This window comes from Ursus arctos, chromosome X (assembly GCF_023065955.2).
Source record: "Ursus arctos isolate Adak ecotype North America chromosome X, UrsArc2.0, whole genome shotgun sequence".
NCBI lineage: Eukaryota > Metazoa > Chordata > Mammalia > Carnivora > Ursidae > Ursus > Ursus arctos.
The window spans coordinates 74,927,457-74,939,850 of NC_079873.1; the positions used below are offsets into that span (position 1 = coordinate 74,927,457).

The window sequence follows — 12,394 nt, forward strand, 5'->3', positions numbered from 1 at the left end:
AAATATATCAATAACTTCATTTTTTTTCCTAAGGTGGCAAAAATGTGCTTAACATGAATGAAGCGACAAGAAAAATCTAACCACAATCGGAATAAGCCAAACCTAGTCTTTAATCAGTTAACATTTTATACATTTTATAATTTCATTTCATATACTAATAATGGACCAATACACTCAACAGGTGGATGTGCTTGAGGATCAATGAGCATTGAATTTTCCTAATGTAACACAATTATAGAAACACCTGTTAAATAACTAAGTGTGGATTTACTATGAAAAATGCAAAGTGCTTAACAGAGCTACAAAATTGTGATTTGCTTTGATAGACTTAGTGGGTTTACAGGAATAAATGACAGATTATTGTCAGGCAAAATATTGTATTTTGTATAGTATTCAGAACTGTCCATATACCTGTTAAATACATTTGGAAGCAGAAATGCAAGCAGGGGGGTGCCTGGGTGGCTCAGTTTGTTGAGCATTGGACTTGGTTTTGGCTCAGGTAGTGATCTCAGGGTTGTGAGATTGAGCCCCACATCGGGCTCTGCACTCAGCAGAGAGTCTGCTTGGGATTCCTTCTCTCCCTCTGCCCCTTCCCTGGTATGCGCTCTCTCTCTCTCAAATAAATAAATGAATAAAATCTTTTTTAAAAAAGAAAGAAATACATGTAGAGTAAGACTCTTTAAAGATTTTTTTTTCTCTCTGATAGCATAATAGAAGAAACAAAACCTCAGCCTTTGTCTCATTAGAGGTTTGAATTTGGGTTTTTATGATTGGGCTTTTGTAATGCTACCCCAAATGTGGCACAAAATGGCTAAAATTACTTCTAGAGTAACCACATTGGCCAGTAGCTTATAATACACACTTAATGGAGCAATAGAGAAATCATTATTTTCCAGGTGGGAAAATACAAAATGAATGAAAAAAGAAAAAGCATGATCATGTTCTCGAAAGACATTATAAACTTGAGGATTAATACCTTCAAAAAGTATTAAAATAATGTGGTGATGGTCTCTGACTGGCAGAAGTATTGTTGATTTAACACAATATTGACTTTTCTGAAACATCTAATTTTAACACCTGTTAACACTTTTTTGGACAAGGGAGAGATTTTTATAAATAATAATACCATAGTTGATTGATGGAGTCTTAAGAAATCTGTAAAATAATAAATTTTGGGATACCCTAAATCTTTGTATTTTGGCTTATAATTATTTTGGGGAATATATTTTTCCTTTTTATATGTAAACTCATCCAACTAAATATCACTTTAATGCAATTCTGGAAGAGAAAACAAACTGCAAACAAATTGGAAAATAAGTTACTGAAATTTCAGATCCCTTTTGTCTCCTGGCAGTGTCTTGCCTACTTAACCTTCCTTCAGTTGTAGGGCAAGGAAAAAATAAAAGTCACTTCAGTATTAGGTGAAGTATAAATTTATAGGATTAATTCTCCCACTGAGCCAGTTGTTTAGATAAGCAGAGAGGAGATTAATTAATTGATTTATCAATGAGAAGTATACAGCTTTGGATCATTTTTGCATGTAAGGAATCTCCCAAATGTATGTTTTACACACACACACACACACACACACACACACACACACACACACACACACAAGTTAAGCAGAAGACTTTTTTTCATCCAGTGTTTAGGCAAGGAGGGTAGCTAGGTAGGAAGAGCCAATATGCCTGATAATAGAACAAAAAATGCTAGAAAGATAAAGACTAAGTACCACCAGTTTGTAAAAGGTAACTTGTATCATTTATCTACCAAGGAAGTGGTTTCTCATGAGAGAGGAGGGAGGGAAACTTGTGAAGAAACAGCAAATACGGAGTTACCCAGAGGATGATGTTTCAGAGGGAACTATGGAGAATAAGGATGAGAAGTTCGGAGGATATATTAGTTATCTAAATCCATGATAATGTTCTGCAACAAACAATCCACAAAACCTCGTTGGCATGCAAGTGTTTATTGCTCATGTGCTTAGGATGACTTTCTAGGGGTTTTGTTGATCTTGGTTGGGTTCTCTAACATGTCTGAAATTTGGCTGGCTGTCCACTTATTTAAGCTGACCTTGATTGAGATGATAAGGGCAACTTGATTCTGTTCACATTTTTCTCACTGGTGAGTGGGTTATCCCAGGCATGTTGCAATGGTAGTGGAAGAGAAAGAAAAGAGAATGCACATCCAATAGTGTAATCATTTTCAAGACTCTTCTTGTTTCATGTTTGCTAGTATACTAAAGGAGGTCATATGGCTAAACCCAGAGCTAGAGTAGAAGACTAAAAAACAACACGGCAAAGGGCATGGATAAAAGGAGGGGTGAGGCAATTTTTGTAATTTACCACAAGGTTCCTAGGGGGAAAATACAACCCTATCCTCAACTTTGCAACCCAAAGGTGGAACAAAAACAATCTAACCTCCTCTGCAGTGATTAAACTTCAGTAGCCTTAAGGTTTTTGTTTGTTTCCTTTTCATCTTTATATTCATGAAATTGTGCTAGATGATGTTGCAGTAACTTAAAACCCTCAAAATCTTAGCTGAAGGTGGGGTTGTACTCAGAGTAGTAACTCAGGAGTCTGAGTTGATGGAAGCTGTCTCCACATGTGCTTGAAACAACTGCTGAGGAGGGAGGAAATGGGAAAGTAGCCAAGCAAGCACCAGCCCTTAAGCCTTCACCCTTCAAGTAACCCAAGTCCTTTCTGTTCATATTTTAGTGGCTAAAGTAAGTCACATGGCTTCAACTAAACTCAAATCCTACCATGTATCAGAAAGAGGAAAAACATAGTATTCATGAATGATCCTATGACTACACAATTGGTCACAGGAAAGAAATTCTTAAAGTGAAAATTCTTCATCAATGTATCCCTACCTTAAAGAAAAAAAGAAAGAAAGATAGGAAAAAGAAAGCACCTCACATTCAGTCTTTGTCTTACAGAGAACTCCGAAGAATATTCTTTATTTTTATAGTGAGAAATGCCTAATGTTTTAAAGAATATCTGATTTTTTAAAAAATCAATTCCTTTTGATAATTGTCTTTCTGAAAGGACAGGTAGGCCAGCTAATCCACAGATGTAAATACTTAAAAATTTTACAGAGGTGAGACTATTAAAAGTTTAATTAGCTAAATTTGCATGAAACAACTTCCTTTTGTCCTATACCATTTTACAAACATTATTTGGTTCCATTCATAATACCTAGGATTAAAAACTCTTTCTGTTTCAATGTTCCTTTATAACAAATACTGTGCTATGACCTTTAAAGAAGAAAAACTTTAAATGCATATCACGAAATTGGAAAGGAAAATCATCTAAAAGCCAGATTTCTATACTGAGAAATCTTTCAAATTGTTGACTAAAGTAGTTATTGTTATTTTAAACAGCCTGCTATCACAATCAAATCTAATGCTCCACTGCCTCTTATTCTCTCCATAAAAATATTATTCAGTGAAATTGTTCCTTAAAAACAAGAAAAAATAAAATGTTACATTTTGAAAATATCTGCATGATAAACAGGAAAGTGAAGCCAAAGGAATATGTGCACCACTTCTTAGCTATAATTATTTTAGAAGCTGTGATTAGCTGAAAACCATCATAGGGTATACTATATGTGCATGGTTGTGTTTCTTAAAAAGAAGGTGATACTCTGTGGCTCACAGATAACACAAATAGCATGTGATGCAGTAGTTGCTAAGGGCAGCCGCACATCTTTTCTGTCATTTATTTATCCCTAAATGGCCAAACCTAATGATGTCCCTGATACCATAGAATTTGTGGATCTGCCCATAGAAGTTTGAAAGGATACAGTCTGAAATGATTATTGGGTATGCATGTGTTGGGGTGTGTGAGAGAGAGACATTTGAAATGAGTGGACCTAAAATTCATTGCTTAAGGCTGAGGAAATGAAAGTGTGCACACTATATTAAAATCTTACTCAATACCAAATATACCCAAAACATTAATAAATATTGAATAATCCAAGAAGATTGATTTAGCATGTGATATTACTACCCCCTATGTTCAAATTTCCATAACATAGTTGGGCCAATAGTAGAAAATGAATTTGATACATTCTATTGAAAAATTCTAAAGATCAAAAAATTACTCTGGTCAATGATAACTGGAGAAAAACTCAGCAGCAAATAATGTTAGCTCGGGGAATCAGGTATTCTTATCCATTTTTGTTTGGGTTTAATAGGAATCTATATAATGGAATTCAACAGAAATTGCTTGCTTCCTAAAATAGGAGATTAATAGAAGACATATAACTGATATATTTAAGGTAGGATTTGTGTTTCATAGCAAATAACATACATAGTACATTTGATGACATGAACACTACTCATGAATCCCTACTAAATGTGGCAAATATTCAATTTCACCCTCCAAGATTTCCAAGATTTTGTGTTGTCTTTTTTTTTTTTTTAAGTCATGTTGCTGTTGTTGGTTTACTCAAATTCTACCACCAGGGTTCGTAGTAAAAAGTGAATGAGTTCAAAGAGGCACAATGGCTAAAGGGCCTCCTGTTGCTTTGGCAGAATTATTGTTGTCCTTGCAGCTATCATCCTTCAGAGTTCTAGCACAGCATCAAATCCCTGGTAATACAGGGGCTTAAATAAAGAATAGAAAATACGTCCATGAATTTAGCTTCTGTGTGTATTAGATCTATAACTATTTACATTAAACAATATATATGTATTTCTACATACAAGATTTTACCAGAAAAATGTAGAGCTTTAATGCTCAAACCTAAATATATTTCCATGTCTCAAAATAGCGCAATAAAAAGTTCATTTCTAAACACATTGCTTTTTGTCAACTACAGAGTTATATATGGGTGGGTACATGTGTGTGCACATGTATACATATATACATATGTTGGTTTAGTTAGTGAGTTAGATCTGAGCAGATAGCAGCTTTCTCTCCACAATTGGTTTTGCCTTAAAAAAAAAATGTGTGATATCACTGCCAAGAATTATGAGGCAAGAAAGGAAACAAATAGCTCTTTAAGCATAATGGCATTTTTAGGGAATATGTGGAAAGTGATGTGGACTTAAAGAGTGTTGTTTTATGAGGAACAAAAGAAAAGTAAAAATAAAGAATGAGAGTGGAAAGACAAGATTTCTTGGTTGATTTTTTTTCAAGATTCTGTTTTGAGAAATTCATTCTTTTTCAAATTCTTAGCCAATGTGAATGGCAATGCAAATGTAGTAACCACTACTAGCAGAAGAGGAATTTCTGAAATACATTAGAATATAGTCCATCAAAAGCAATGGGTCTAAAAACACATGAATGAACATGTGGGTATATGTGAGTGTGTTTGTGTGATATTTGTGCAGTTGTCCAGATAAACATTTATCAGTGTTATAGAATCCACAGAGAAGAAAATGGAAGTTTGGAAGGCAGAAGTGACCATCTGTGTAAAGCCAGTTGGGAAGGCTTGCTACAGGAGGTAAATCTCCAGTAGAATTTTGTGGTAAAGGAGAGGTTTGGTTTGGCAGAAAAGTAGAGGTTGATGGTGTTGTAATGGTAGGAGAATAATACATTCTGTGTGCTGAGGAGAGAGAGCAGCTATGTTTGGTAATAGTTCAGGCAACTGAGCAATATGTAGTGGGAGTGGATGGTGAATAGGTTTAAAGAGGAACAATGGCTTGGGATGCCTGGGTGGCTCAGTCAGTTAAGTGGCTGCATTTGGCTCAAGGTCATGATCCTGGGATCTTGGGATTGAGTCCTGCATTGGGCTCCTTGCTCAGTGGCGAGCCTGCTTCTCCCTCTGTCTACCGCTCCCCCTGCTTGTGTTTTCTTTCTCTCTCTCTCTCACAAATAAATAAATAAAATCTTAAAAAAAAAAAGAGGAACAATGGCTAAAGGCCCTCCTGTCACTTTGGCAAAATTATTATTGTCTCTGCAGCTGCCACTCCTCTCCTGGTGGCAAAGGAGTCCTCATAGGACTGGAGAAGTTTCCAAAGTAAACTGACTTTTGGAGGCCATTAGGATATATTGATTTTTGTGTTACACCAGCAACTTGCTGCTATAGGCTGAATATTTGCGTATCTCTAAAATTTACGTTGAAATCCTAACCCCCCAAGAGGAAGTAGGCCTTTGAAAGGTACTTAAGTCATGAGGGCAGAGCCTTAATGAATGGGATTAATGCTCTCATTAAAGAGGCTCCAGAGAGATCTCTTGCCCCTTCCACCATGTGAGGACACAGAAAGGAGGTGCCAGCTATGAAGCAAGAAGAGGATCCTATCCAGAAGGCAATCATGCTGGTGTCTTGATCTTGGAGTTCCTAAGCTCCAGAAGTGTGAGAAATAAATTTCTCTTGTTTTTAAGCAACCCAGTCTATGGTATTTTGTTATAGCAGCCTAAATGGTCTAAACCACTTACTAAGTGATACAGTGCTTATTTAGTGAGCAACAGTGCATATTTACTGGCACTAAGTCCATATTTAGTGAGCAATGGCAACACTTGACCAAATAAAATCCTAATGGCCATGACAGAGTTAATTTGACTCTGAACCTTTTGGTATACTTTTACTTGCCCACAGAGAAAAGTTGCAAAACAAGTCTCTCCAGTAGGATTGATTTTTCATAGTTTAGCCTATGCAGCACATTTCAAAGGAGAGGAGGCAAATGTCTGCCAGACTGTGCTTATAAAAGAGGACAGACTTTTATACGTGGTTTGGAATGTTTGTTTGTTGGTTGGTTTTACAGAACACATTAAACCCTTTGTCTGTTTGGGTATCTGTTTTCTTGTTTATACCTTAGCTTAGTCTCAAAAAGGTTTAAGGTGATTTTGTTTAATTTGCTTCGTAATGTGTCTGATTAAAATTAGCATTGCCATCTCTGTAGAGCCAAGATTCCACTAGACTCTTCCAAGATCACTGGAGATTGATTGCACATGAAGCATTCCACCTTCTCCTTAACCTTCCTTTTCTGCCACTTCTTGTACTTTGTTTCAAAGGAAGACAGACACCTCATTGTTGTAGTATCTTGGCCTGATTACATCGTATATGAAATAATCCCAGTGCTAATCAGGCTGCTTCTGCTTGGCTTCCTCCATAGCTGCAGCTATCAGCACCACACAGCAGGGTCTGACAACTCCCATACTGACAAAACCTCCCAGAAAAAAGCTTACCAATTAACCTTCAGTTACATTGGATCGAAGACTGACATTCATTATTTTAATGAAAACAGTAAGAAAGAGCACTATTGAGAACCTGAAAAATAATCCATTATTCTGTTGCACGGTCTGCTTAGCAGTGTACAAAAAGCAAGCTCAGGGTCAGAAAGACAGGGTACTGTATGTGAAGGAGGAATAAAGAACAGCCAGCCACAGCCTCATGCTTCTCACAAACCATCTCTGAAAGCTTTTGTAACCCTAGACTAGAGGAAAGGATGGAAGTTACTTGTACCTCAGAAGGGAACTATTTCAAGATTACTGAATTAACACAGTGCATTATAATATATTTCATGGTTTTCTTTTAACTTCTCTTTTCCATGACTCTTGTTATGTTTCTTCCAGAGGCTTTTCCTTGGTGTTATTCTTCATCTACACTTTGAACAGAATTCAGACTTTTTGGAGCAAGAGTTACTTTACCTATTGATAAATCTGACAGAGTTTATAAATACTCCTTTACTTTTTTCAAGAGTATTGTAGAAATAGCATAAAAAGCTTCTACAAATATAGAACCCCTAAAAAAATCCTCTTCATTCATACTTAAAGAATCAAAAATATGTACTGAGCCATTCATCTAACAGACATTTATTGAGAGCTCACTATATGTCAGAAATCATGTGACATACACCGGTTATAACCATGAAGAAGTTGGAGGTCCCAGCTTTTGAGAACTCACTGTTTGCAATCTTTGGGGAAATATGGTTTGCAACATTACCTTTCCTTATAGCTATTTCATTTGAAATATCTCAATATGGGCAAGGCCAGGACTCAAAGGGTCCTATGATAGTGTTCAACCTCTTATGCTCTGGTTCAAAACCTGCTTATGTGGAGATACCAGTAGACTCAACTGCTTTTTGAGTCATGGAAATTAACTTATAATTTAAGTTTAAATCATTCAAATCACCTAAAGGCTCAAGGTAAATCCAAACAATAGGTCCAGCTAGAAGTTTAATGTCTTGGTTTGTTCTCTTAATTTTTCATGCATTATTTCAGGATATTTTTCCTTTCAATTAGACAAAACATAAGCATACAGATTGTTTAGAAGAGACATAAAAGAAAAGTGCTCTGGCACAATCCAGCTCATTCTACCTTTCTCAAATATGGAGTCTCAGGGCACTTGGGTGGCTCAGTCAGTTGAGCGTCTGCCTTCAGCTTTGGTCATGATCCTGAGATCCTGGGATTGAGCCCTGTGTTGGGCTCCCTGCTCAGCGGGGAGTCTGCTTGTCCCTCTGCCCCTCACCCCACACATGCTCTCTCTCTCTCTCTGTCCCTCTCTCAAATAGATAAATAAAAAATTAAAAAAATATATTGAGCCTCATCTCTTTTGTGTGTAGAGAAATAGAACTTCCTTTGGATACAGTTCCAGAGTCTGCTGTGGAGACCAGCCCCGATTACATTCTTGTTGAATATAATCTGCTGTAGAGAGAAGTAACCACCTTTGGTTCCAAGGTAGGAGGAGAGGACACACATTTCCTTGTCTTTCCTTCCTGCTTCTATAAACCTTGGTCAGACTTAGTTTTATGAGAACCTACTTTCCCATCCACTTGAACAGTAAATCAGACAGAGTACATTTTCGAACTTACTACATTCCTTAGTGAATATTCCTGGCATATAAGTAATACAGGCATATCTAAAAATACTTGGAATTTGGGATTACCCTGTCTCATTCAAACCAAATGGCATTTGATCCCAAAGCTAACATTTTTCAGCTGAAGGAACTTAAAATTTTTCCTTTATGCATAACATACAAGGTTAGAATGCAAATTTATACTCGGGACCAGGATTCACCTCGGTAATTGCACACTGTAACTTCTTTTGGATAATCCCTCCAATGAGACTTCTTTTTTTATTATTATATTAGTCACCATACAGTACATCCTTAGTGTTTGATGTAGTGTTCCATGATTCATTGTTTGCCTATAACAACCAGTGCTCTATGCAATATGTGCCCTCCTTAATACCCATCACCGGCCTATCCCAATCCCCCACCTCCCTCCCCTCTGAAGCCCTCAGTTTGTTTCCCAGAGTCCATAGTCTCTTGTAGTTCATTCCCCTTTCTGTTTATCCCCCCCTTCATTCTTCCCTTCCTTTCTTTTTTAACCAGTTGCAGTGTAATGGTTAAGAATGCAAATATGGGGGGGGGGCGCCTGGGTGGCTCAGTCGTTAAGCATTTGCCTTCAGCTCAGAGCGTGGTCCTGGAGTTCTGGGATCAAGCCCCATGTTGGGCTCTTCCACTGGGAGCCTGCTTCTTCCTCTCCTACTCCCCCTGCTTGTGTTCCCTCTCTCGCTGGCTGTCTCTCTCTGTCAAGTAAATAAATAAAATCTTTAAAAAAAAAAGAATGCAAATATTGGGGATGGAATGTTGGGTTCAAATCACAGACCCAACACTTGCTCTCTGTGACTTTAAGAAAGTTGCCTAACCTCTCTGTACCTCAGTTTCTATACTTACAAATTGGATACATTATTTGTTTTCCACCACTAGAATGTAAGCTCTACAAGGAATATTTATTCTGTTCACTTTTGACCAAATGCTTTGAACAGTGCCTGTTAAAGGGTGAAAGCTTAATGTTTACTAAATGAGGAGAACATAACTCCTGGAGTTATTATGAGGATTACATGAATGGATACATGGAGAGTGGTAGAGACTGGCCCAGAGTAAACCCCTCAGCAATGTTAAGCTACAATTATTATCAAGATTATACTCTCAGATTTAAATATAAATGAGTAGGATTCTCCACCTGCTCAGTTAAAAACTCATGGTTTTACAAGGAAATGTCAGGAAGCTCTAAAGCTAGCTCTGCTGTGGCCTTCTCATGGTCCCAGGGTTCTGGAAGATGCAGGATGAGGCTCTGAGCATATAAACTTCAGAAATCTAGAGTCTGCTGAAGTGGCCTTGCAGGTTGTCTATCATTTAAACTGTCTCCTTCTCTTCTTCCCTTCCTCCTTTCTTTCAAAATTAAAAAAAAAAAAAGAAAATGGTATAGGTGTATTATACGATGTTTAGAAATTTCTTTAAAGAATAAAGAATAGGGATGCCTGGGTGGCTCAGTCAGTTAAGCATTTGCCTTTGGCTCAGATCATGATCTCGGGGTCCTGGGATCCACCCTGCCTTGGGCTCCCAGCTCAGCAGGGAGTCTGCTTCTCCCTCTCCTTCTGCTCCCCCCTGCTGCTCATGCTCTCTCTCTCTCAAATAAAAAATAAATAAATAAATAAATAAATAAATAAATAAAGTCTTTAAAAATTTTTAAAAGATAAATAATAAAGGTCATCTATTATCCACTCTTAGTATTTTGATGGATTTCAGCCAGTCTCTTATCTGTGATTATGTACACACCTAACACACATATACATGCATGTGCATATATACATATACACACATATATATGGGGACACACTTATTTTAACTTAATACTTCACTTAACAATCTTTCTGTGCTACTAAGTATAATTCTACAATATGTAACTCTTTTATAATTGAAGCTTTTTCAGACAATTGCATTAGTATCATGGAGAATAAAGAGTGTAGAGTTAAGCTTGAGTTCAAAGAGTCTCTGGAAAGGAACAGACACCCTAAGAAGCAACATTTTCTGAGTCTGATATATCCCAAGGTTACCAGTGGGAGATTAAACTGGTTAAGAAATTTTTAAATTTCTGGTTTCAGGGGTTACGCTCCATCATAAACGTGTTCTGATTCAAATCTAAGTAATAAATATTATTGAGGGTGCACTATGTGCCAGGCATGGTACGAGGTGCTTTATGGTGTTTCATATAATCTTTTTAGCAACACTTGGAGGAACCTATTGTTGTCTTTATTTTACAGAAGAGAAAATAGACTTGATCTGCATTTGCAAGCACTGTGAGGGACAAAAAAAAAGATGTGTGAGGCACACAGTGTTTGTCTTTAGAAACCTGAGATAATTATAATAGTTACTACTTGGGGCTGTTGTAAGGTTTGAATGAAAGGGTACATGTTATGCACTATGTATCATTCTGGGGATGTAATAATAAATGCTCAATAAATTTTATCAATGATGAGGATGAGAATGAGGATGACCACAATGATGGTAGATGGTGAAGAAGATGATGTTGGCAAGATATAAGGGAGGAGAAATAATGAAAAGTTAGGATGACATAGCAAAGTACCTGAGAGCTTAGGGATGCTGACCTAAGGCAAGGGGTCAATTGACTTGTCATTCAATTCTCTTTTCCCTGTGGGACAGGTGTATTTCCATTAGGAGAGATATCCAAAGTCAATGTTATCAGTGCTAGATACAATAGGAGGAGAAAATTCTTAGCTTCTAAACCACATAATGACTTTGCGAGATATTTTTCCCCTTATTAAATTGAAGGTCAAAATTGAACTTTTAACAAAGTCTTAATTATTTTTTCCAATATACTTGTTTATATATTATGGCTAATTTTTTTTTCTTGCCCAGTTTTAACAAGGTGGGGATTTGGGAATAGAGTTCATTATAAAGAAATACACATTTATTACCATATTGTAACACTCTAGGTAGTGCTTAATTAAAGATTAAATTTTTAAAAATTAACATATGACACTTTGTGTTTCCAGACACAAAGAGAAAGTGCAGAGTTTAGAGGAAAGGGAAATGAGCTTTAAGTTCAGAGATCTCCTTAGGCAGAAAATGACCCAGTGAACTTCAGTAAGTTATTCAGCATTGCAGAACTTCAATTTCCTAATTTTTCAAAATGTAGTTTGTAATAGCAATGTCACATATTTGCAGTTCACTTTCTGGTGTGCAGAGTAGCCTTTCGTATGTTCTCTTCTTTTGATCCTTACAGTGACCCTAAAAGGGGTTGGGCAGGCATTATTATCCTCATTTAACAAATGAGGGGAGTGAGGTTTAGAAAGGTTAGTGGATGTGTAAGGTCACATAACTAATAAGTATTACATCTAGAACTCAAAACCCTGGTCTCTATTTCACATATAATATTTTCTTTGCTTTATACACCCAAGTTCTCTAAGAAGAAACATGATGAATGCAAGATAGACCTGAGTTCTAAATCCAAGTCTCTCACTAGGAAGCTATGTGATGTTAGGCAGTTCACACTTCTCTGAGTCTTCTTTTCCTTTTTATAAAATAAGAAAAAATGCTTAATTTTTGTAAGGTCTCTGCGGAGTATGCTTCATAACCACTTGCATAAACTAAGGAACCTAAGCAGAGACAAGCAAACGGCTTTGTTCATTCACACAGT

The 12,394-nt window shown here is 36.8% G+C and overlaps 1 pseudogene; it reads left to right on the forward strand.

The window, feature by feature from the left end:
* Positions 1-4,506: 4,506 nt before the first annotated feature.
* LOC113244320 (60S ribosomal protein L12-like) overlaps positions 4,507-12,394 on the forward strand; it is a 45,960-nt pseudogene continuing 38,072 nt past the window's right edge.